We start from the raw sequence: 23279 nt of genomic DNA, 5'->3' as shown, positions 1-23279 counted from the left end.
GTGTCATTCTCGACTCAAGAGTGACACCTCACAGCCCCTCATGGCCCCTCACAACCCCTCACAGTTCCCCATGGCCCCTCATGGTCCCTCACAGCCCCTCACGCCCCCTCACAGCCCCAGACGTGGGGCGCCTCCCAGAGAAGGAGGGGTCGGGCCCTGCTTGTTCTCCCTTAATTTAATTCCCTTCATTACAGCGACAAGTAAAGAAAGGCTGAAATGGAGCCTTTCCCCAGCGTTTCCCTCGGGGTTAACTGTGGGCTGAAGCTCTGTGCTGGCCCCGGCCCCAGCGCCACCATCCCTGCAGCCGCCAGGCCTTTGCTGTCCCCCCGTGTCCATTCCCTGTCCCCGAGTCCCGCCCGGCTCTGGCAGCAGCAGCAGCCGCAGCGCAGGGGGCGCCGGCCCGGCCCAGCCGGGGCTCCCGGCCAGGAGCAGCAGCAGCGCCGGCCCCTTCCCGCCTGCTCCTGCCTCGGCTCCCAAGGGCTTTTCCAGCTCAGTTCTGGAGCAGAGCAACCAGCACCCACACACAGCCCTGACTGCTCAGAGCCCGTCTGTGCTGCCCCGAGCCAGCCCTCAGAGGAAGAAAGGATCGGGTTCCAGAGCTGTTTACAGCACTGTTTTACTCACCCTGAGGTGGCAGCAGGAGGCTGCTGGTGCCTTTGCCTTGGGAATTGGGGATCATGGCTGCTCTTGGCCCTCTTCTGCTTGCCACCTGAATTTTATCCATGAAACTGCAAGTGCCGCTTTCAGTTGGTGCTACCCACGGTGCTTTCATGACAGTGAAGTCAGCATTTTTATCTCAAGCATAAAGATCAACAGATACTGGAATGCTCACCAACCTCAAGCTCTAAGGTGAGGGGAATTAAAGCCTCACAGGCCACATTTGCAGTGCTCATACACAGCCCTGTTGCTGGCACTGATGAAATAGAATAAGCTGACAGAGGCCATCACAAAAATTGCCTCTGCAGTGTGGAATTAAACTAAAAAATCCACCAGGAGAAACAGAAACCAGAACTTCTCGACTCGCTTCATGACTCCTTCCCAGCAGCAGGAAACAGAGATGCCCAGAGGTGTTTTGCAGTGCTGCTGCCCCCAGTTTACAGCCAGGCTTGTATTCCCTAACAATTCCTGGTACCACCTCCTGTTTTCTTAGCCTGGAACAGTAACAATGAAAACCTCACCAATGGCACAACTCCCCAGTCCATCAGCAAAAGAAAGGACAAGTTGTCAAGTTCTCCAAACCTTTGTCCTGCTTTGCTGCAAGAGTTCTGCTGCAGGCACAGTGTGGAAAGCCAGGAGAAGCCGCAGTTGGTGGCACATCTTGTGGCAGGAGCTCGACCTCATTCTCCACGAAATGTTTTTGAAAAGAGCAGACAGGATTACAGAGAAGATTCCTGGGAAACTGAATCAGCTTTCTAGAAGTGAAATGAAAATGGAAAGAAATAATGTGAAATGTTTTCCTCAATTTATTTCTGTGCTCCCCTTTTCCATCTTACACTACTTCTCCATGCCATTAATTCCAAATGCATCTCACCTCTAAGATCAATGACTTAGCAAGTTTTAGACACTCTAAAATACCATGAGCTGCACAGTTTGCATTCCCCTGTTTTTGTTGGAAAGCAACGCTGGAGACACAAGTGCAGCGCTTGGAAGCCTGCAGGCAAGGAATGTGCCCCGGCAGTGTGTGACCCTCAGCAGGGACAATGCTCAGCAATCCTGCAGGCAGGGAATGTGCCCCGGCAGTGTGTGACCCTCAGCAGGGACAATGCTCAGCAGCGTTGCTGTGCTCGGTCTCCATGGAACCAGGAGCAGCTGCTGAGCTCAGAAGCCATTGCAGCCCGCGCCCTGCTCCAGAGCCCCTTGGCAGGGTGGGCTCCTGCCCTGGCTCTGTGTGCCAGGAGCCGGCAGCGCTGGGTGCAGGGAGCCCAGGGAGGGCACAGAGATGCTGGGTGAGAAATGCTGGGGCACAGCGAGATGGGCGAGTGCAGCCAGCCAGGGCAGAGGAGCAGCACGCACAGGGGCACAGCCTGCAGGACACATGGCCAAGGGGAGAAAACAAAAAACTTCTCAGGGGGGTGGAGAACAAACTTTTAGTTACAAACTTAAGAGAATGAAGTACTTGGGAAATCTTAAACAGCATTGAATTACAGTAAATCACTTGACAAAGCACTGACTTCGCAAACTCTAACCTGTCCAACTTCAAGTTATGCAGATTTTGAGAAGAGGAAGTCAGGAGAAGAGAGAGATGGAGAGAGAGATCCACAGTCAGTCTTGGATCTCAGCTGCTGTGAGCTCTGGAGCCGTGGGACGTTTCAGTGTCACACCTGTGTCACAGCCTGACCTGCTCTGGTCCCTCTCTCAGGTGGGGTTTTCAGGGTGCCAGGGGCTTGGCAGCCACTTTGAGGCTGGGCCAGAGGCTGCAGTGGCTGGGGTGGGGCAGTGACCACCCCACCTATGCAGAACTCTCCCTGCCCCCAAACACACACTGGAGATGTCTGGGGCTGTTCATCATTTCTCTGCTCTCCAGCACCGAGGCAACAGACTCTGGATACGGCTCTGAGATCATGCCCAAGGCAACCACCCCTGGCAATGGGGCTCCATGGAGCTGCTCTCAGGAACGCCCCCAAGAGCTGGAGAGTGCCCCAAAACTGCCTCAGAAATGTGAGATACCTCAAAATCTCTTCAGGAATGTAGATTATTAAAAAATTCACTCAGTAATGGGCTCCCCCTCCCTTCATCATCCCCAAACTTTGGCTGTCTCATTCCAGACCCCAACCCACCTCCCCATTCCCAACCTCAACACATCCCACCCCTCCTGGACATCATGGCCACCTTCCCAAGCCATATTTCCCCCATTTTCCACCTCCCAAACTCCATCCCACCCATCCTGCCCTGCCTAATCCCCATCTCAACCCTCCTGATTTGAAGCTCACTTTGCTCAATCCCCTTCCAACCCCATTACACACCAAAGAGCTGTGGAATCGAGGAATTTTGGAGTGGGATTGAGTAGTTTTCAGTGGCATTAAGATGACAGATTGAATCCTCTTGTCTCTTTCAGTGCCAAGAAAGGGAAACAAGTACACCAAATAACCCTAAAACCCCCAAATTCTCCCAGTTATCTCCCTGAATCCCAGATTCCCCTGAAACACAAGTAAAAATGAGGTTTTAGATGCCCTTGATGAATTTATTGATTTTTACCCCAATTTTCTCTGTTTTAAAGGGATGAAGATGAATCCAAAAATTAGGGCCAAAACAAAAGAATAACCAGCCCAGTGTCTTCCCAACATGGATCACAGGGAATGTGGATCGCCAGAGCTCTGACCAACATGGGTCCTCCCATGGGGGATGAAGCTGGAGCAGCGCATGAAACTCCTCCTGCAGCTGGGGCACTCACAGGGCTGCCCTTACCGATGACTCTTTTGGTGTCAGGTAAAGAACGAGCGCTGTGAGAAGCTCTTCCCACACTGGGGACACTCGTAGGACCTCTCCCCGATGTGGATGCGCCGGTGCCTGATAAGGGTCAAGTTGTGCTTGAAGCCCTTCCCACAGTCAGGACAGCAGGAGGGCCTCTGCTCTGTGTGAATCTGCTGGTGCAGGAGGAGATCAGAGCTGGTCTGAAACCTCTTCGGACACTGGGGACACTCATAAGGCCTCTCCCCAGTGTGGATGCGTTGGTGGGTGACGAGGGCAGAGATGCAGCTGAAGCCCTTCCCACATTCCCCACACTTGTAGGACCATTCCCCGGTGTGGATCATCTGGTGGCTAATCAGGTCGGAGCTCCGTCTGAAGCTCTTCCCACGCTCCAAGCTGTTGCAGAATGGCTCTCAAGTTCAAACTTCCTTTAGGTCCCTGTTCGGGCAGCCATTTGTTGCAGAATGAGGCCTTTGTCGGGGATGAGCCATTTGTCGGTGAGGGGAGACTCGGGCACTCAATATGAGTGATAAGCAAGTTCCGTTTATTGAAGAGAGCATCAGACACTTATACAGCACATAATAAGCTTATGAATATTCTGTAAGCCAAGCAATCTATTGGTTAAACTATACCATCAACTCTTCCTCATTCTTTTGGGCCTACATTCTCTATTTCCCACGTCTCTCTGTCCACTTGTTATCATACCCAGCTAGGCCTAAGGACACGCTATCTTGCAGGTGCAAAACTCAAACTAGCTGTGTTCGGTACTTTCCCAGCTCCTGGTCGGCTAACAAGCGAATGTCTACGTGACCTCTGTCATGTAGCCATTTCTCCACACTTACCAGTGAGCATTTTCAGTTCTGCCACCCATGTTTAGAGCAAGTTTTCTGTGACTCACTGCACCAGGTCAGTCCAAAGAAGAGCATTAGGAAGTATCCAGCTGTATTTTCTCTTCTTCCTTCTGTACATGCTGCTTTTTTGAGCACTCTGGCTTTCTGAGCTCCCTCACATGTCTTGATCCTTTTCTGGATAACCAGAGGAATATCGGGATTAAATCCTGTCTCAGCTCTGAGGTCTGGCTTTTGAAGAGCCCCAGTCATCCTCTCCTACTCATCTCATCCTGGTCTTGGTGGAAATATTATGCCTTCATGGGATTGTTATTCAGCTTTGGGGCATTCTGGCACTGCTGTTCAGTGAAAGATTTTGAGACTTTGAAAGGTTTCCTGGTGTGGCAATGAAAATCCTCAATCCTAATACTTGATGGGGTGTGCAGTTGCCTGAGTTGTGAAGCCTCCTGAAAAACATTGTTTGTTCTTTTCTCTTTGACTTTTCCTTGACTGTTTTCATCAACAGATCAGGAGGTTTGGGGATATCTTTTCAAAGGGAATTTCAATTAATCTCCTGTCTGGCATTTCAAAGGGGAACAGTGGTTTGGTTTTTTTAACCAGCACCTGCTTACCATCCAATTAGCTAACTGCCTTTAATTAACTATAATACATTCCAGGAGAGCAAAATAACAAGGGACCAAAATCAAGTGGTGATGACTCTGTGACTGAACCTGGACTTCCCCTTTCCAAGGTGCAGGATTCTGGGTAACCCTTTGCTGGCCACTTTGAGCTCTGCCATGCAGTGCCTTGGGTTTCTGGGGAGGGAAAAGCATCCAGTCCCTCACCTCCAGGTTCACATCTGCAAATCCAGAGGCCAGTGGATATTTCTGTCCATGGGATTTGCATACTGCATGCCCCATAGGATTCTGGTTGTGAGCTTTCCTCAAAAACATGGTGAGATGAGGTGTGCAGGACTCATTTCTTCAGAAGGGCAGGAGAAACCTCTGAAGGCCTCCCCTAAAGGGCCTCCTTACCCAGCAGTCTGACACAAATTTGCTTCTGAAGAGCTTTGTAATTTGTCCTTATTATGTTCTATGTGTGATTTAATGAAAGCCTTTTTCTCTACTGTAATTGAGCTCTTAATCTCATCTGAAAAGCAGAGCACAATCCCTTCAGAGATGGTGTTTGAGTAACAGCCTGTTTGTGTTTCCTCTGCTGTGGTACTGCTCATGGAGCTGCTCACTCCTGATTTAAGAACAGAAAATAAACAGATTTCTCTGAGTCAAAAATACCTCAGTGATGGCACATAGAGTAGGTTTGAATGAAAACCTCTTTTTTCTATTGGGCAAGAGATCTTCCAAGCAAGATCTTTCCTGGTTCTGCAAAGAATATGAAGGAGTGAGTTTTCCTTAGTGAGCCCCTGAGGCTTCATGCAGGTGATGCTCAGAAAATGGCACATGGGCATGGCAGCTGTCAGCAAAACAATTGGCTCTGGGCAGGTAAAAGTTGGCAGGAGATAAGAGTGGAAAGTCAAAACAACAGAATGCCGAAAAACTTGTAAGAGGATTAACGACTTCAGTGAAAATTCCTCATCTTAAAGCTTCAAAACACATTTTTACAAAAATCCACAAAGGTGTCCTGATTTTGATCAGTCTGATCTTCCTAAATAGCATTTTTCAATCAGAATTAGGAGTTGAGAGACACTAAAGGAGGCTCAGCAGAGGATTTTTCATTGTGACCTTAGTATATCTTTTTTACTGTGCTGTAGTTTGGAAGGAGGCCCCAAGCTCCAGCTGCAGCCTGGGGAGATCCTGTTGACCTAAACACTCCCCAAAGCTGCTGTGGGACTGACCCAGAACCAGAATCTGTATGGAACTGGGTAAAATACTTCCCACTAGAAAACACTTGCAGCTTGATGGTGATCCACAGTTCCCAGTTCAGACCACAGGCAGTGCCAGTAGTCACCAGTTTGCTGCCTGCTCTGTGCAGAGCTGGTGGCTGTGAGTGGCAGTGCTGTGGGTTGACAGGCTGGTGGCTTTTTGGGGCACACAGAGCCTTCCATATCTACTGCTTTGTCCCCACTAAAGAGTGGATTTTCCTAGAGAAATACCTGGAGAATGGGAAGGATGAAGAGCAAATCATTCCCTGCCAGTGGATGCTGTGCTTGTTGCAAACACGAGTTACATCTGGTAGGAGTCCTTGCTGTCAACCCTCAGGGATTCCAGGCTGAGATCAGCTCAGCTCTGTCATTTGCCAGGGGAATGAGGATCAGACTCCACCACACCTCCAGAGCTGGGGATGAGTGGGTTGAATCACATCCAGAGCCAGGATGAGGAATGGGCTGTGTTTTGTCTTGCCATGCACAGCAGATATCCTAATTTAAAGCTGTGCTGTCTTCCCAGATTCTGCTTCTTCCTCTGAGAAGACCCATCCATTTTGATCCTGTTCCTTTCCACCCATCCCTCTAAAGATCTCCATTACTGGAGTAATTGGCACTATTGGATCAACTTTTGATGTGATGAGCAGTGGATTTTTGTAGTCAACATGCCAACTTAAAGTGCCACAAATAAAAGATCAATTACTTCTTTCCTGGAGAAGAAATTAAGGTAAAATCTTTCAATGTAATGGGCTGAGTGTACAAAGCTAAAGAGGTAGAAGATTTAAATCAGACTGTCTCCTGAGAGGATGTGTTTTTAATGTAAAAGTAACAAAAACAACCCAAACAGTGAGAGAGCATCACTTGAGCTGCACCTCTGTCAGTAAGGGATGGATCCCTCCTGCTCTTTCTCCTGCCTGGGGCACCTGTGTGGGGCTGGTTGTCCCTGTCATTTACCTTTTGATTGCACAACCATTTCTTAGAAAACAGTTGGCTCTTCAGACCCTCCTGGGCATTCAAGTGAGTCCAGGAGATGTGGGGGTGAGCTGACAAGTGGGTTTGGATGGTCCTGGCTGTTAGGTGTTGCTATGTTTCCTGATGCTGGTCTCAAAAGCAATCCCTGGCACGCTGCTTTTGTGGAAGGCAGAAGAGCTCTGTGCTTGAAATTACCTGTTCTGGGGAAATGCAATGAATTTTCTGCTAGGAGCTGCATGTAAGCAGGGATGGAGCCTGAATTAGGGATCTGCCCTTGTGGGGATCCCTTACACTGACACAAAGCTCTCTGTGCCTTTCCAGAGGGCTGTCACCCTACAGAAACATGTCACTTCAGGGCAGGGAGGGGGATTTGACATCACAAAACATCGAGGGAAAGACATCGAGGCAAATTCTCCTTTTCTGGTCAGGAAAACCAGGGTGTGTGCCTGCTGTGTTCACGAGCAGCAAACCAATTGCTCAGGGATTTCTGCTGGGAGATTTGTGCTTTATGAAATTCCTGCCAGTGGCAGAGGGCTGGGGAGCTGGAAATGATAGCGCTGTCTTCCTCCCCTCTGCTGCTTTAATTGTTTGTAATGATTTAATAAGCAGCACTATTCTTCCCCGCAGCAAACACAGGTGGCATTTTATTACCTTTATTAGGGTCCCTGTTTGGAATTTCTTTGCTGTATTTCCTTCTTTGCAGGCTTGGTCCAAAACTTGGAGAGGTCACTGGACTTTGTGCTGTCAATATTCTGAGTGTTGAGCCAGCACCAAATCCATGCAATTTTATGGGAAAGAAATAATAAGGACAAATGACATGATTTAAGCAAGGAAATTCTCTTGCCTTTGGCATTTTATGTGCACACCAGGAGAGAAAGAGCAAAGCAGGTACAAGCTCCCAGTAGTTGCAGAAAAATGAATGGAAATAACTGCCCGTTTAGGCTGGGAATCAGGAGAAAATTTATACTCATCAGAAGGGTGTTGAAGAGGAGCAGCTGCCTAGTGACAGCAGACAGGTGGAGAAGTGAAACCCCAAATTAAAGGCTTTTAATGTAGAATTTTTTTGGATGTTGGGGTCTTTAGAAGCAGATTTTGTGAGTCCCACGGGCAATGGAGGTCACTTCCCAGGGGAGCATCCCTGTCCCATGCCTGGGATCTGCGGCTCTGGTCCCACAGAGTGATTTGGGTTGTACCTGATGGCTCAGCAGAGCTTGGGGAAATGCCTCAATGTTGGTTGGATTTGAATGGCATGTGGGTCAAATCGAGTTTCTCCTCTGAGGGATGGAGTCTTGACCTCTCACAGGTTTTGCTTGAGTATTTCTTTAATCTGTCCCCCACCCCAAAACCCCCCAACAGATCCCCTTCTCCTGCCACTCTGTATCTCCCACAGCTGTGATCCTCAGGGCTTTTCCCTTACACTAAAAGAACTGGAAATCGGCTGGGTTTTGTTGCCTCTTGGCAAAAAAATTGTGTCCTATTATGCAGCTCAGGGGGAAAGAAACCTCTTCCTCCCTTCAGTCTGCTGCCACAAAGTGTTTTGTTCCTCTTTGTGAAGAACCAGGAAGAAACACTTCTTTTTAAGATGAGGGAGCCCAATTCAATTCCCTTATCATTCTGAGCAAAATAACCCAGTTATTTATGTTGAAAGTCACTCCAAAATTTTGAAGATATTTTTTTAGAAAATATTTCTCTTGGTGACTGATTATGAGTGGGTATGGGAAGAAACTCTTTGCATTGAACCACTCAAAGCAGTAATTTCTTCCCAAAGAGTAGATGTAATTCCATTTTTTGGGTGAAAAAAAATAAGTAGTAGTGGACCAAAGGAGCTTCAAGCTGATCTCTATTTGCTGCCAATGACTGAATTAAATGCACAGGGTTCCTATCAGCTCTTCCAGACAAAACGTTGTATTTGGGTTATTGGGGGTTTTGTCAGAAATCTTTGTAGCATGAATAGTTCATGGACTTATCTCTGCTGGCTTCAGCCATTCTGCTGTCTATCATATCTTGCTATTATAAGGCAGCTCTTTTCATTATGTTGTCTTTTAATTCAGATATCTGAGCCTTTTTCTACTTCTAGTTCCACTTTTCAGTAGGACAAACATTTTCGGTCAATGTATTCAGTGGTGGCCACACAAGTGAAGGCAAGGAGCTGGCAGGTAATAATTTATGAAACTTTCTATAATTGGAAAAATCTCAGCATTCAATTTCCATCTCTTTAGAAATCTCTATTTCTTTTCTTGTCTCTTGTGCTCTTTGTGGCTGGTCTGAGTTTAGTGCTTGGAAATGCAATTAGATGGATTCCAATCCTTTTGAGAGGGAATAATCTTGTATACAAAGCCAAATAAATTTAACTTTTCAATATTAGAGCAGTTTGACATCCAGGTTGGGGACCTGGCAGTGGTTAGTGCCTGGCCAGCCTCAGAACACAGAGTTTGTCTGATTTAGGTCCAGCCCCTCAGGGTGCTCAGGAACAGGGGTTCCACACAGCCCAGCGCACCCTCCTTAGCCCTGGGCTCCCAAGGGCAGAGCCATGGCTGAGGCTCTGCAGGAGCAGGCGGGCTCAGCCCTGCTCCAACATGGGATCCCATGGGACAGGGCACGCTGGGATTTGCCCCTGCAGCTACCAGGTGTGTCCAGAGAAACTGCAGGGAGGGGGTGACCTCTGTCAGTGGGACCCCTCTGTGCACAGGTGCCCCCACTCCTGGGGTGGCTGTGCCAGCTCCCCCAGGGACCTCCAGCCCTGAGAACCTGGAGCAAGTGGAAACCACAACTTTGCAAATGCTGCCTGGGCCCAATGCAAATGGTAAGAGAACGGGGGTGTGAAAAAAAAAAATGTTTATTACAGAAGAACATCAACAACAATACAGAACACTTTAACAATGTAAGAACATTTGTAACAACAACAATCCGTAGAACGTATATACATTAGAACCTATCTAGCTAAAATATATGAAATTTGTAGAAGATAAAAAAATTCTACAAGTCTTAAGTCCTAAATCCTATTCCTAAAGACAAAAAACTGTAGAACATATGTACAAAAGGGTGGCATCTCTGTCCGGAATGTTCATCAGTGCTGGAAGAGAAGCAGGTGCTGTGGTCACTGCAGTCAGGCACAGAGGGCTCTTCCATGTGTCCCTAGGTTGGCACATGTGGGCAAAGCAGGACTCTGCTACCAGAGCTGAGCCTGGCTGGCTGTGGGATGGAGCTTGAGTGGCCCAAAGTGAGCACAGGACAGGCGGTGTGTGGCCACCAGACTCCAGTTCGCGAGGTGCCGTGTCTCTGCACAGGGACCAGCCTAGCTCCAGTCTGGCAGCAGGGGACCCACTCTGCCTGTGGGGATCACGTGCCTGTCCTGCTGCTGGCATTGGTCTTCATCCCAAAAGCATCTCCTCTTCCTCATCTTTTATATCAATGTCCATGTCCTCAATGTATTCTTCCATTTCCACTTCCATCTCCTCCTCTTCCTCATAAACATCCACTTCCATTTCCTCTTCCACATCCACCTCCATCTCTTCTTCCATATCCATATCCACCTCCATCTCTTCCTCTTCAGTCTCTTCTTCCTCCATTTCCACGTCCTCCCCTGTAGGAGTCTGGACATCCACCTCCATCTCTTCCTCTCTGTCCATGACAGCCTGCAGAGGTGGCAAAACCTCAGAGTGGGGTCCCTGTCCCACACCATCCCCACAGAGCTGCAGCCCACTCGGGCGGCTGGAGGTGTCCACCTCCATGGAAAGGCACCATACCTCCCTCAGCTGACAAATGAGACAAAGGATAAACGTGAGCATCCTGAAGTGATGGATGCCAAAATCCAGGCACTAGGGAGCTCTCAGCACTGATGGGAGTAGCAGAGGGCAGGTGACAAGAAGGGCGGCAAGAACGGTGATGAGGGTGAGCAGGAGCGCACCGAACGGTAGGCTGACACAAGGGCCAGTGGTTGAGTTGTTCTCTGTGCTGGGTGGTGGCAGTTCCAGTTGGAACGTGGGAAGTGACATCACAGAGATCCCAAGATTCCAGGGTCAACAGAAGTGGTCACTGGGGATCCCTGAATGGTTGGGCTTGAAACGGACCCTGAAGATCATCTTGTTCCAAGCTGAGCAATCTTCCCCCAGACCTTGGGGGAGCCCTGTTCCCAAGGATGGGGCATGCACAGCCTCTGTGCCCAGCCTGGGCCAGTGCCTCACTGTCCTCAGTGTAAAACAGCAGCTTCCTTAGATCCAGCTCCAATCAATCGGCAGCTGAAAGCCATCCCCCTTGTCCTGTCACCACAGGCCCTGTTGAACACTCTGTCCCCCTCTTTCCTGTGGGACCCTCCCAGTCCTGCACAGCCACAGTGGGGCCTCCCAATGTCTCCTCTTTTCAGGCTGAGCATCCCCAGTGCCACTTGGACAGCAGTCAGTCAGATCAGGGGATGTCAAAGCTGAAGGGTAGCAAATAGCATCAGGAACTGAGAGATGGAAGCTTTAGACCCAGATTTGCCTCTAAATGTACAAAATTAATAACAGTGGAGGGAAAGATGGTGGAACACTTGCTCTAACTGGTGAATTTAATTTTTTTCTTCTTTTCTGTCATGCTGACGGGTTTTCTGTTTGAAAGGAAGCTTGGCACAATGTCCACTGTGTTCTCCATTTGTGAAACACCAAGCAGAGTCTGGGTGGGCTGATGATGCAGAGCAAAACCTGCAAATATACTGGTGATCCTGAGTCTAGGGATGCAGCTAAACCCAGCCAAAAGTAATTTCTGGAAAGTCAAGCCTGGTTTACATTTTCTTGAGTTTGACTATGCCAAATTAACCAGTCATTTATAAAAAGCAAATAAAAAGCTCAAACCAAAACAGACAAAAACCCAAATAAACAAACCCATGCAAACCAACCAACCAAACAAATAAAAATCCCAAATAAAACCAAAGGGAATAAGGAGTTAGTGTTAGTTGTGAGGATATCACAGCAGGCAAATGGCTGCTTCCCACAGAATCACTATAAAAAGCCACATAAAACAGCTGCTCCAAAATATACCCAACAGGAGAAAAATAAAAAGTGATAGATGGCAACTTTGGGGGCAGCTCCACATTAAGGTGAAGGATGAGCAGTGGTTCAGATCAGCATTCCCCACCCTCCAGGCTGCTGTTTGCTCCTGATGAAAGACCCTTGCAGGACTGTGGCCCCTCTCAGTGCAGTGTAAATCATCCCCACAGCTCTCAGCTGAGCCACTGGCATTTCCAGAGCAAGATCCAGGCACAATCCTGAGCATCTGTGGAAGGTCCTGAGCATCTTTATGCTTAGAACCACAAAACAGCTCAGGCTCTCCCTGGACTGGGTTTTCAGGGGAGGTTTCCGCATGCCTGTGAGATCTGTTCATCCCTCAACACATCTGACTTGATGTACAATGATGCATTTTTGTTCCTTCCTTGCTCCTGTGTGCCAGTGAGGAACCATCCATGTGAATGGAGGATGTTGTGCACAGGAACATTTATTCCTGGATTGCCGTTTTACTTCACTGTCGCTCAGCTGAACATGGTCCTTTTCTAAGAGGGACTTAGAAGAAATGTGTGGGAATTTTGGCTCTGAGAGAAGCAGAAAGCACATTTTCTACACCCCATTCCCAGCAGATGCAGTTTCCCTGGCAGAACAGTGATTGCCATTCATCTTCCTGGGAAGATTGTGAAGACATTCAGAGATCACAGGTTCAGCTGGCCGTTGGCTTTGTGTCCCTCATTTCACATGGCCAGTTTCAAGGGCCATTGAAAGAGGCTCATGTTTGCCTTGCTACCCAGAAGTGCTGTAGTTATTTCCAGGAGAAAACAAAAAATTGATTGTCCTCTGGTGTGGTAGAAATCCAACCACAATTGTGACTCTGAGAGCAAAGACAGCCTGTGCTTTTTGGGGCTGTAACAGCTGAGAGTGTGGCAGAGCAGTTTTTATATTATTTTTAGAGTGCTGAAAACATTGTTCCCAAAACAATCTCTCTCCCTGTCTTCTGTCATAAACTGTGGAACAGAGAAAATGGAAAGGAGCAGAGGTTTGTTTAAATTGGCTGGGGTTTTTAAAGTCTTAAAATAGTGTCAGCTTGATGCATGATACTTTAGAAATTGGATTAGTAGCACCTATTTCATCCCACCAGAGAGGTGGGATTTAAAACTTCCAACAACAGAAACACTGGATGTGAGATAGCTCAGTTTTCCACCCCTCACACAAGTATCTTGCTGTACTATTTTAAGCAGCTCAGCCATATATATTAAAATATTGCTCCAAACAACAACAGAATGAAAATGTTCCACCAAATGGGGAAAAATAAGAAAAGTGGGCAGCAGCCCTTTCTGAAGAGCTTGTGTTGATTTTGCAAAGTTGGATGCAAACAAGGTTTGTCATATTTCTTTCCTAGAAAAATGTAGATATTTAATAGAAATCTGTGTCTGAGGCTGCTAAGTTGGGGTATGATTTTAGATCTGGGTGGAGCAGAACAGGTTCCAGAGAAGCTGTGGTTGTGTCACCTTTGGAAGTGTTCAAGGCCAGGTTGCATGGGGCTTGGAGCAATCTGGTCTAGGGGAAGTGTCCTGAGTATGGTGAGTCCATGGAAAGAAACTTCTGGTTTTCCTGAGATGCTGCCTTTGCAAGGGGAGCTCACAAATACCCCACATAGTTTGAAATGCCCTGAGCAGAACCCAGCTGTGCTTTCCCACAGGTGATGAGGGATTTTCACTTGTATTTTATGGGGGATTTTCAGAGGGCAGTGCAAGAGTATCTGAGTGTATTTGATAGGCAGAGAGGGCCAGTGTGGCAGCAGCTTAATGCAATGGAGCTTTTCCTTCTGTGATCCTGTATAACCTGAGGCACTCTGGGGCTCTTGGACCCGGCAGCTGGGCAAGTTAATCATTGTAACAAGTGATAAATTAACCTGCTCCACTCTCCTCAGCATGGCTGTGATGAGCATTAAGTAAACCAGTGAGCCCTTGCCAAGATGGGAGCTTGTTCTTTGCCAGGGAGGAGGGAGTAAATATTACTTGGAGTAAATAAAGCAACTCTGCTTCCCCAGGAAGAGGAAAAGAAATAATTAAATATGTGAGTGTGGCATGGAATAATTTGCACAAGGACATATCTTGTCTGCTATGCAGGAATGTTCCCAATCAACCATGCTTCTCCTGACCTTTATTTTTCTGTATTTCTACCACATCATATAAGAGACTCTTGATTTAAAAAAACCAAAACAAACACCTTGTGGGGAGGCACTTCTTCCTTTCTTCAGTGCCTCTTTCTTTTGTTCCCTCCAGAGTTCTCACTTCATTTCTGCTGTTCCTTGGAGCACAGGCTTACCTCTTTCCTGATCCCCTGGGCTTGTTTTGCCTCTGGGTGTCATGAACACTATTAATTGTGGCGTTTTTCTCTCCATCTTAAACCTGTCTCTTCAAGTGGTTTACCTTCATTGACCTGTTCGAGTGATGGATTTTTCTCACCTTTTATTACTTAGTGCTTTTTCTTCATTCTCTAAACCCAACTTCTCCCTTGCCCTGTGGCTGTTAGATGCCATTACAGGAGCATTCATTCTTTCTCTGCTGCTTGTCTGAGCTTTCACAGGGAGCTGAGAGCTCTTTGGGGTTAAACTTGACTCGCTTCAGTGCCTTCCGTGATGCTGCCTGTGTACTTGGACACTTTAAGGGAATAAAGTCTCAGTGTAGAGATTACAGCTGTGAAATAATGGCTCTTTTGAAGAAGACAAGAATGCTGTTGTCAGTCTTTCCAAGGATAAACTGAGCACCTTCTTTTGGGGAGAACCAGGCTCAGCTCAGCACAGAGGTGGCTGTTGCAAGTACCCAGGTTTGGAGGGAAGGGTGCAGCTCCTGGGGGTGTGTTTGTGGGGGGCTGTAAGGTTTGTGTGGGGTCCCTGGAGCAGTGGGAAGACCCCACTGGGAGATGCACATCAGGAAATGGGGGCACAAAGGGCCTGAAGTGTGACCAGCTTTGGTGAAGGTTTCCATAGGAAAAAAATATTTTTACTGGGATTTTGAACAATTTGAAGCTCCTTCTCATATCCTTTGCCTGATGAACATTCCCCCTCTGCAAGAGCGTTGGGAATCCTGAGGTCACACTATGAAAACCCCTGATAATTATAATTTTTTTTCTATTTTTCAATGTTGTCATCCCAGCAGGAGTCAGAGAAAGAGAACATGTGTGACCTGCCTGTCTTTGACTTCGTGACAGGAACAATGCCATGGGGAAGCTGGTCAGAGGAGCATCACTGCTCTGTCCTTAATTTTCCTGCACAACTGAGGATGATTTAAGAACCAAGGCACAGCCAAGACCTTTCCTCCTCCCGTGCTCATCAAGCAATCAGTGCCTCATCACACCTCAGCTTCAAACACTCGTTTGCATCTGGCTGACCTTGACTGCCCTCCCTGGATGGGAAGATGAAGAGGTGGAAGTGTCAAAGATTGGGATTTTATGGGTGAGTTGTGAAATAGTGGCTGGTGTGCACGAGGGCATATGTGGCCCAAAGTCCGGCTAGCTAGAGGGAAAACGGCCGACGCCCCTGCTGCATCTGAGGCCAGCCCCCCTTGGCGTCGTGGCCTCGGGCTGGGCTGGATCGCAGACTGGATTATACACGCTGGACGAGACGAGGAAAGGGAGCGACCACTTGCTGAGGGTTGAAGTCGGTTTATTGAAGGATGGCAGGTACCAACACAGGGAGGGCAATGACCAGCAAATGACCAGGAACAAGAGGAGAGGCAAGGTTTTAAAGGTAAGGGGTGGAGAAGGGAGGGAAACCCAGCTAGCCAATAGGAGAACATATAGGGAGGTGCATAACATAACTGACAAACAAACATATCCAATAAACATAAAGTTAAGGAGGAGCCCCGGGACCCCAGCCAACCACAACCCCCAAAGAGAAGAAAGTTCTCGAACACTGGGAGGAGTGGGGGGTGATTGACTGGGCCCAGGGAGGAGGAAAAACTTACTTATATGGTACAATAGGGGAGGAGAAGTTACATAGCTTGAGCGATTGACAGCTAAGGGGGGCAGGGGTAACCATAGTAACATAACTGCAAGGAGAGCTCTGGCGGAAAAACTGGGGAGGGAAGAACCATCATACAAGGTACAAAGGGGGAAACAATTCATAAAATGGGAGAACATAAGAGAAACTTAAAAACGCATTACAACACTGGTGCAGGCTGGTTCTGTGGAAACCTCATGTGCTGTGCCATGGAGGATGAGAGTAAATGGATTAAACAGGAGATAAAAAGGGCAAGGTACCTGGTTAGCTGCTGATGAAGAAAATGTTGGGAAAAAAAAATACATGTAAGAAATATGTCAGAAATGGTCATTAACTGCCCTGCAGGGTCAGAGCTCCTTTAGTAATTGGCCATGTAGTGAATACTAGAAATTATTTAAAAAGTTCTTAAGTGACTGAGGGCTTTTAGTGAATGGTTGGGGGAAAAAAAGGAATAATGTTTCTGGCAGAACTTTTATTATAAATTAAGCATCATCCTCTTTCTGAGATAACAGCTGCTTTGATTAAACGGAAATATCCCATGGAGGTCTGGGGTAAGTCAGTGGTCAAAGCCACAATGGTGGCCAGGTGGAAGGGGGTCCAACCGAAGAGGAACACAGCCAGGACTATCAAGACCATGATGGTGACTTTATTCTTGGCTTTGTCCAGGGCTCTGGCATTGGAGTTCAGGTGCATGTTCCTCAGCTTGAAGAGCATCATGGTGTACAGGATGCAGATGGTGGATACTGGAATGGCAAAGCCAAGGATGCGGGGAAAAGGAATCTTGCGATTTCAATGGGGACCAATAGAGCAATCTTTGGTGCATGTCCCTCCCCTTGATGGCATGCCATGCCTTTTGATGGCTTTGACTTTGGGAAAGATTTTTTTCTTGTTTTGGTTGTTTTCTGAAGTGTCCATGCCATGTCCCTCACATCTTGCCCCCTAAGTTGTGTCTTCCTTCTTGACTTTTTCCCCTGCTTTTGCAACATCTGTGAGCTTAGTTTTGGCATGTTTTGGTCCTTTGCAATGCAGCTGATTTCCTCACAGCATATTTTTTGAACACACTAAAATTCCCGATTTTCTGCTTTTTTATATTGCATTTCATTTGAACCTATCTCCTTTCCAGAGTGTTTGTAAGCCTTTCTTTTGGGATTCGCAAGATTCCTTTTCCCTTCCCGAAATTTCCTTTCGGAAAGGGAAAAGGAGTCTTGCGATTTCAATGGGGACCAATAGAGGAATCTTTGGTGCATGTCCCTGCCCTTGATGGCATGCCATGCCTTTTGATGGCTTTGACTTTGGGAAAGATTTTTTCTTTTTTTTTGGTTGTTTTCTGAAGTGTCCATGCCATGTCCCTCATATCTTGCTCCCTAAGTTGTGTCATCATTCTTGACATTTATCCCCTGCTTTTGCAACATCTGTGAGCTTAGTTTTGGCATGTTTTGGTCCTTTGCACTGCACCTGATATAATCCTGGGCCATTTTCTTAGAGTCACTAAATTTCCCAAATTTTCTTTTTCTCTCCTCCAATTGCACTTCCTTTGATGGTGTCTCCATTCCAGCGTGTTTGTAGGTCCTTCTTTTCTGTTTTGGCCTTCAGTAGGGATCAATTTTAGCAAGCTTTGCTGCATGTGCTAGCACTTGCTGGCGTATGGCCTGCCTGCAATTGATGGCTTTGATTTTTGCAAATATTTTTTTCTTTTTTTGTTTGTTTTCTGAAGTGTCCATGCCATGTCCCTCATATCTTGCCCCCTAAGTTGTCTTCCTCCTTGACTTTTTCCTCTGCTTTTCCAACAGCTGTGAACTTAGTTTTGGCATGTTTTGGTCCTTTGCAATGCAGCTGATTTCTTCACAGCATATTTTTTGAAGACACTAAAATTCCCGATTTTCTGCTTTTCTCAATTGCATTTCATTTGAACCTATCTCCTTTCCAGAGTGTTTGTAAGCCTTTCTTTTGGGATTCGAAGATTCCTTTTACCTTCCCGAAAGGAAATGAAATATCCCTTCGGGAAGGTAAAAGGAATCTTGCGATTTCAATGGGGACCAATAGAGGAATCTTTGGTGCATGTCCCTGCCCTTGATGGCATGCCATGCCTTTTGATGGCTTTGACTTTGGGAAAGATTTTTTTCTTTTTTTGGTTGTTTTCTAAAGTGTCCATGCCATGTCCCTCATATCTTGCCCCCTAAGTTGTGTCTTCCTCCTTGACTTTTCCCCTGCTTTTGCAACATCTGTGAGCTTAGTTTTGGCATGTCGGCCCCTGCCAGGCTGCTGAGCAGGGACGAGGAGGCAATGAGGCCCCAGGCCTGCAAGGGTCACTTGTCCCCTCATGGCCGCAGGCCCTGGGCCAGGAGCCATGGCCAAAGTGCTGCCCATGTTGGCTCTGGCAGGGCTGTCTTGCAGCTGCTGCCCATCCCTGTTCCCTGTGCAGCCCAGGCTGTCCCACGGTGTCCCTGCCCTGCGCCTCTGTCCCTGTCACTCCTGGCTTTATGTTCCTAATATATTTGGTACTCTTTAACTAAGGCACATGATTTCTGCTAGCTGTATTACTAACTTAGCTTCTTACCTCATTTTAAAATCTTAACTAAAATATGGAATCTCCTACTATCCCAATTCTATTCCCAGCTGGCCCCTCGACTCATCTGCGCTTTTCAATTATCCTCATTACATTTTCAGCTAATCCCTTGATTCACCTCAGGCACATGCCCGACTGCCTCTCTCCCAGCAGCTCAGAGCTGCATTGCACAGCGCTTGCTGTGCACCACAGAGCACAAAGCAGGCCGGCCTGGTGGGCCTGAATATTTCTGCCAAACACTCTGCATCTCACACCTTTGCTCTGGCTCAGTGCAGAACTGCAGGGTTGCAGGCGCTTCCTCCCAGAGCTGCATGAGGCGCTGGCTCCTGCAGATGGGCCCTGCCAAGCTGTCCCTGCCTCACGCTGGCCTCGCTTCCCCTGGCACAAGTGCCGGGCCTGAAGGAGCTGCCCTGTGCTCCAGCCTGCCGAGCAGCCCGGCTCCCTGCCCCGGTGCCCAGAGTGCTGCACACACTGCTGGCCTTTGCCAGGAGTTGCAGGGCAGCCGGCAGAAGAGGAGGAATCCTCACCCAGCCCAGCAGCCCGCAGCTGCCCTTGGCCTTTCCCTGCTCCTGGGCACACTCCAGACGGCCATGGCCTCCAGGCCGGGCTGTGCCCAGCATGGCTGCGCTTCCCCTCGGCAGCAGCCAGCTGCCACCTGGGCTCTGAGAGCGGAGGATTCGCCCGCTCCCAGCAAGAGGCACCCAGGGCCCGGCTGCTGCCTCTTGCAGCTCCAAGGGCCTCCTTCCAGCCTGCCTCTGCCGGGGCTCAGGCTGCTCCGGCCTCTGCCGGAGCTCTGCTGGGGCTCCAGCCCGGGCAAGGCCGGGCCCGCTCTCACCTCACAGGCGCTGACAGCTCTGTGCCACAGGAGACCTTCCCGAGCACCCTCTCTGATCTTTCTGCTTTCTCACTTGAGCAAGGCTCTCCTCCAGACAAAGAGATTATTGCATTTAGGGATACAAATCCAAGTGGCAGGAACCCCATTGCTCTCCAGTCACAGCTGAAGGCCTGCATCTGCACAGGGTGTTTGGGCTGCCTCATTCTTCCTTTGGTTTTGCCTTCAAATCCCATTGCCCTTTCTGCCTCAACTAGAAATACCACAGCTGTGCCATAACCAGCCAGTGGGTCATATTCCAAAGGCAGTGCGGTCTGGAGAGGATGAATGAAGAAGAGGCCTCCTCACTTATGAAACCATACAAAAAAAGCCATATGTGTGACTTAGTACCAATAAAAAACAATTGGTAATTCAGAAAAAAATGTTGAATTTTCTGAAGGGGTCAGAAGAAGGAGAATCTTCCAAGTGAGTTGATGTTTCAGAAACTTTATTAATTACAACTCTAATCTATAATTCTATGCTACAAATCTCTTTAGCAACCCTACTCTACAATCCTACTCTAAATTGGTAACAGAGATAACATCTTGACATGATTGCTATGTTCTCGTCTCCTAGGGTTAGGGTTAGGGTTAGGCTTAGGCTTAGGTTTAGGCTTAGGTTTAGGCTTAGGCTTAGGCTTAGGCTTAGATTTAGGTTCAGGTTTGGGTTTAGGTTTAGGTTTTGGCTTAGGCTTAGGATTGGGGTTAGGGAAAGGGTAAGGGAAAGGGTAAGGGATAGAGATAGGGATAGGGTTAGGGTTTGGGTTAGCATTTAAGGTTAGGGTTAGGTTTTCGGTTTAGAGTTTAGGGTTAGGATTATTCGTCTTCTTCACTGACTTGATGACTTGTGCCAGGATGAATGGTGGCTTGGCTGAAGTTACAAATGGATGCTGTCCACCGGAAAAAAAAAATACAACAAAGAACAGTGAACCATTACTTTCCAAGCTCATTGCTTCAGGGACTCAATCAGGATACATCAAGTTCCTGGAAAGACCCAGAAAGAGGAGCAATGGGACCATCTGCTCCCCAGTCATCCCCAATGTGCAAGACCTTGCCATCACAGGCAAACCTGGCCCAGAATCCCACTCATCTGTTTATTGTGATGTCTTCATCATGCTGGTATTTTTGCCCTGCAAGTGCTCTAGAAATGGCGCTTTCTGTCCCTGGGTTTTCTTCCTTTCAGGAAACTCCAATGACTCACATAGGTCCCTGCCTTTGAAAGACACGCACTGTGCTGATTCCCACAGGGACAGAAAGCAGTGTCTGCCTTTCCATGCCCTGCCCCTCGTGTGCTGGATGGCACCTTCCTTCCCAGCAGGGCCAGCCCAAGTGGCACTGGGCCCTGCAGTTCCCTCTCTGCCACACAACCCGGCAGTAACCCTGGCACAGTTCCCGTCTGCTTGAGCATGCCAGGCAGCAGATGGGGCTGGGACAAGTCCCTCCCAGCTGTCCCTGTTTGCATGGCAGAAACCTCTGAGGGTGGGCTGGGGGGCACAAACCAGGGCCCCTCAGAGGCTCACAGTGAGCCCCCCACGGCCCCTCCTGCCCACAGCCAAATCTCTGACCCCTAGGCTGGGACTGGCTTCCTTGGGTTCCTCCACCACCATTTCATGTCTCTGTACCCTGCATTGCTCTACTTCAATTCTTTTGCCATTAGATAAACCTGAACACTCCACCAAATCACAAAAGAGGGCAACAGACACAGTCAGAGGACAGAGCACCTCTCCTCACAGGAAATGCAGAGGGAGCTGGAGTTATTCAGTTTTGTGAAGGACAGGCCCCAGGGAGACTCTATTGCCACTTTCCAAGACTTCAGAGTGGCTTTGAAGAAAGTGGGGGACATCTTTTTTAACAGGGCCAGTTACAATAGGATATGGACAAATATTTTTAAACACTAAGGGCGTCTAATCAGACTAGGTCTAAGGAAGAACTTGTTTACTCGGAGCATGGTGCCACCCTGGCACAGCTTGCCCCAAGAGCTTGTAGGTGCCCCATCCCTGCAACCATTCCGGCTCCGGTGGCAAAGGGCTCTGAGCAACCCGATCTCTTTAAAGATGTCCCTGCTCACTGTAGGACACTTGCACCAGAGGACATTTACAGGGCCCTGCCAGCCCAGCCCAGTCTAGGATTCCTCACCATTTTCATTTGAAGAGCAGCAAGAGTGGAGGTGAGGAGGAAGGGGACTCATCTGCTGCCTTGGGCTTGAGTGAAGGAGGAGCCCATCCCTCAGAGCCTGTTTCACCTGCAGCCCCTTCACATTTTACCTGCAGGAGCTCCTTGGCAGACCAGCGCTGCTCCTCGTCTGTCTGCAGGCAGCAGCTCAGGAAGTCACGCAGCAAAGCCGAGAGGAGCTTGGGCTGCCGCAGCTGTGGAGTCCCTACTGTGGCTATCAGGTATGTAGCCTGGAGAGAAAGGAGACACCAGGATCCACCTCCTTCTTTCACATCTCTAAGGCTCTCCCAGATCCCTTTGTTTAACCTCTGTTCTTCAGTGGCAGTTTCTGCCCTGGCACAGACCCAGAGATGACTTTCCTTTACCAACCAAAAACCCAAACCCCGACGCAGCCACAGCTTTTCCACCATCCTGCAGATCTTGCCTTGGCAGCTGATTTCATTGCTTGACCTAGTTAGTGGGAACTACATCAGCAAAAGGACATTTGCTTCTCTGAGGATTCATGCCAGCTTGAGATGGTTTTTGGAAGAGGGACTTTGCTACACTAGCTAATTTGAAAGGTTAGTACATGAAAGGCATCTCTGCGGTGCTTGTTGGTCCTTTAAGAGCACGTGCCCTAGAACAAAACTCATCAAGCTTTTTGTGCTGTTCTTGAAAACAATGGGAATTGGAAGAAAAGAAAGAAAATCCATCAGTTAATACCCAGGTAGGGAAACAAACATTTACAATCTCCTCTTTAACACAGACACATTAAGATGCCTGCACAAATGTATTGGGATGAAAATGCCTGCTTGGGCACACAGGAGCCACTTGCAGCTCTGTCTCTCAGCAGTCTGAAAATTTCAGCTTCCCATTTTTGCAGCAAAAGAAAAATTGTCTAGGTCAGAAGAAGGAGAGGTTCCATCCCTATGGACACCCTCCAGTCATTTGGCTGCTCAAGTCAATGCATTAATGGAAGGCCCATCCCAGAAAGTGCCAGGAAACAGACAGGAGGTTTTGGCAGGCTCTCCACATCACCAGGCTCTGGCTTGGTGACGTGCAGAATGTTGCTTGGGCTAGGAGAGAAACACGGTCACTGAGTGTTTCAGCAGCACTGCACAAGAAGCAGAAGAGACTCTGTGCATTACACCCTCATGCCCATGTTTTCCAGTGAGAAGAAACTGCACATGGGGTTAGGTTCCTCTCTAAAGACCACGGTTTTAGAAACTTTGTTGGGTTTGGGTTTCCTTCCTTCATTTCTGGAAAGATAACAACAGTTTTAAGATGCTTTTTTCCTGTTATTAAGGCCATCTACACAGACAAAAGAACTGGAACCACTAACCCAAAGGAAAGTGTTGAGTGAGAATGGAGTTTGTTTGGAGTTTGTTTGCATGTGGTAAGGCTTGAGTTCCCCCACTGATGCAACCAAAAGTCCAGCAGATGCTGATGTGTTGCAGGGACATTTGTAGGAGGGGACCTTGGTGGAAGTAGTTCCAGCAGATGGCAATGGGATTTTGTCCAGTGGCACACAGGACATGGGACAGGTGAGAAAGACAGTGGGATCAGTTAGTATTTGCTCCTTACCGTGCCAGAACTTTCGCCCAAGTAAGGAGGTTCTTGT

At 48.2% G+C, this 23279-nt stretch overlaps 1 pseudogene; it reads left to right on the top strand.

The window, feature by feature from the left end:
* Positions 1-23279, top strand: part of LOC132085215 (zinc finger protein 271-like) — a 519877-nt pseudogene that overhangs the window by 190578 nt on the left and 306020 nt on the right.

Source organism: Ammospiza nelsoni, chromosome 29 (assembly GCF_027579445.1).
Source record: "Ammospiza nelsoni isolate bAmmNel1 chromosome 29, bAmmNel1.pri, whole genome shotgun sequence".
Taxonomy (NCBI): domain Eukaryota; kingdom Metazoa; phylum Chordata; class Aves; order Passeriformes; family Passerellidae; genus Ammospiza; species Ammospiza nelsoni.
Note: the sequence above shows the minus strand (reverse complement) of the source record. Positions and strands in the feature narration are given on the sequence as shown.